This window comes from Cyprinus carpio, chromosome B17, assembly GCF_018340385.1.
Source record: "Cyprinus carpio isolate SPL01 chromosome B17, ASM1834038v1, whole genome shotgun sequence".
Taxonomy (NCBI): domain Eukaryota; kingdom Metazoa; phylum Chordata; class Actinopteri; order Cypriniformes; family Cyprinidae; genus Cyprinus; species Cyprinus carpio.
In genome coordinates, this window is record NC_056613.1 from 6422878 (window position 1) to 6426041 (window position 3164).

The 3164-nt window shown below is 35.0% G+C and overlaps 1 long non-coding RNA gene across 1 annotated transcript; it reads right to left on the reverse strand.

The window, feature by feature from the left end:
* Nucleotides 1-271: 271 nt before the first annotated feature.
* Nucleotides 272-1675, reverse strand: LOC122140170. Its single transcript, XR_006156863.1, has 3 exons — nucleotides 1531-1675; nucleotides 1280-1422; nucleotides 272-894 (listed from the first exon to the last, which is right to left on the reverse strand). It is a non-coding gene; the product is annotated as an uncharacterized LOC122140170 (long non-coding RNA).
* Between the last annotated feature and the right edge of the window lie 1489 nt (nucleotides 1676-3164).

Sequence of the window (3164 nt, forward strand, 5' to 3'; positions counted from 1 at the left end):
GAATTACGAAAACTCTAAACATTAAAAAAAAAAGAAAGAAAATTAATTCAAAATAGTAATTTACACTATAATAATATCACATTGATACTAAACCAACACTGGTTTATATACTGGTTTACATTTAATTTATTCATATATATATATATATATATATATATATATATATATATATATATTTGAATAAATTAAAATAATTTTAGGTCATTTTGCATCTCACTTGGAAGTTTGAGTGGAACAAAATCCGCTCAGTCTCTAATCACAATGAAATTTTATTTGAAATCTGAAGTAAATATATAGTAATATGTTCTGTAATAATGTAATTTAAGCACCATCCACACATTTTGAAACATTTATGACATAAGTTGAAATTGTGTATTGTTTTAACCGATTTTTGCAACAAAGGCTTTGATTTGATATGTACGTTTTTTTTCTTCTTTCTCAATATAAAGATTCTATCCAAAAATGGGAGGGGTGACATGTCCCCCAGGTTAAAATGGTTGCTACTCCCCTTTTTTTGATCCATTTGCAAGCAGTGCCCTTTAGCACCGCATCTATTATATCATGGGTGATTTTTCTGAAGTTTCAGTGAAGGGCAGGTGAATGATTACAATCAAAAGCGCTAGTCAAGGACGACGTCTGCCGATAAAGCCTGAAGTCCAACTTATTTATTATTAATGCCTAACCTTTTTAAAGATGCAAAGAGCACAAAAACTCGTTAATGTTATAGTTTGTGTGCCTTTAATTGGTTATAGACAGCAGGCTCAAAGTGGTGGAAGAAACGACCTTGGTTTTTGTTCCTGTTTGTGTTGGTCCAGTGTTATTTGAGGACTGTAAGTTGTACTGTAGCTTAAAAACAAACATCAAGATGTGGCACAGCAAATGAAGATGCCGGGTCTGTAAAAGCAATGTCACACATAATGCATGTTGCTCTTGATGTGATCAAAAATAGGTTAGCAAGCATTTTGGACGGGTTTCGACAGTAATATTGTGCAAGTACCGGTGCAAATTTGTGAAATGTGCTCTTAACAAGCCTGTCTTGAAGGCCACATGCCTCTATTATTTCATTTCATGGTTTGTAGTTCTCACATATTGTCACCGGTAGATGCAGATGGGAGTTGAAAGTGTGCGGCAAGGACCTTCAGGTTTAATTTTATGAATATCCACAGCATTGTTTTGAAGATGGAATTGGAAGGCGAGAAACCAAATGCAACATTTCCATGAGGAAGGTACGTGTCTCTATTCACTTTTCAAATTATTAATGGTGTGTATTAAAACATACCTTGCTGAAAATGAGTTTCCATGATGGTCCAAGCTTATGCTGGTCTAGCTTGTGCACCAGCACAGATATGCTATTCCACCAGAATTAACGGTTGAAGGTTATTGACAACAAGAACATCATTCTGGTTAATCTAGTTAGGGAACCTGATGGGCACACAAGAACACCAGGATCCCATCTTGGGTCCAAAACACAACTTGTTTATATAATTAAGACGAAGAACTCAAATAGATTCAATATCACCATAAAAATACCATCAGTGGTCCATACAGCTTTTGCACTATATTCCAAGTCGTCTGAAGTCATACAATGAAATTTAAACTGAAATGTAAGTCATTTCACGAGTTCACATTTACTTATAATTAAATAAAGGTTATGCGTCGGGGTGGCGGAGGGATTCTGAAAGTCGACAGATAATGAAGGTAGGACGTACTTGATTATTTATAGGTGTTTTCTCTTGAGCTGATTGGTAAACGGTGTAATCTCTAATGATGAACTGGCCGTGTTAATTATCTGTGCATGCTCCTCCCGAAATTTGTTTATGAAACATCACTTAAAAGAGTAGTGGCGTACAAGCCTTATGGATTATTTTTATGCTATTTTATAATGCTTTTTGTGCTCTTTGACAGGCCCAATCCTCCTTCAGTTTATATATTCAAAAAGTAGTTCACTTTTTGTTTTCCACAGAAAAGGTCAAATGGATTTGAAACATTAGGTTGAGTAAATAAATGCATAAGCTGGTTAAAAATGAGCTAACTAATCCTGTAAATCAATAGTTTACCTAAAATTTAAAATTATGTGATTATTTACTACCTAATGTTGTTTTAAACCTGTATGACTTTTACTTTCTTATGTGGCGGACATAAAGTCACATTTTTATGACTGCTTTTTGAATATAAGGCAATTACAGGAGGATTGGGCCTGTTAAAAATTACTAAAAGAACCATAAAATATCATAAAAATTGTCATCAAAATATGTGCTATATCCTTCTTCTGAATGACTTAATTTAATTTTACTTTATGTCTTTGAATATGACTTAAAATATAGTACCAAAGTATCACTTGTCATACAAATGTTCACTATCTCTCTGTTACCTGCACCCAGATATCCCTTTATTTATTTGTATTTTGTCTTATATTAATGTGACATTTTTCTTCATCTTGCTCTGGAGGACTTTTGATATGTGTGTGTGTGTGTGTGTGTGTGTGTGTATATATTTATGTATATATGTATATATATATATATATATATATATATATATAGATATATATATAGATATATATAGATATATATATAGATATATGGGGTTGGCCCATATATAGCCAAGTTTTAATAAAATCCCATTTTGCCAGCAGTGAATTCCACTTTTAACTTGCATAACAACTTTTTAATCTGTCTACCATTTTAAACAGAAAGACCACGCTAGACTAGCCCCAAACCAGTCCTAACCAGTCTTTCCATCAGGAATACTGTTAACCCAGCTCTGCCTAGAAAGGAAATTCAATTCAGATCCTTGTGGAAGAGCTTTTCCCATTTATTAATGTCATCAGATCTTTATACCAGCGCTGAACAAACCGATGTAACTGAGACAGATTGTGTAATTTCTGTCCTAACACGCGTGCTAAAATCCGAGTCCAGATAGCAAAGCTGCTCTAACCCGCAACCTCAATAGCCGGCGAGCTCATGACCCCATTATTTGAGCTTCAGAGGCCTGCAAAACAGCCTGCCAACCCCTTATTCACATATGCAGGTCCATCCACGCATCCTCCTCAGCCAGCTCTGTTCTCTCTATTCCCATTCCAGACAGTGTGTGATACTCATATCAGCATCATTGCCATGCAGCTCGAGTTTGTCCTCATCCTTGCCTGTGTCAGACCTCTGCCTCAG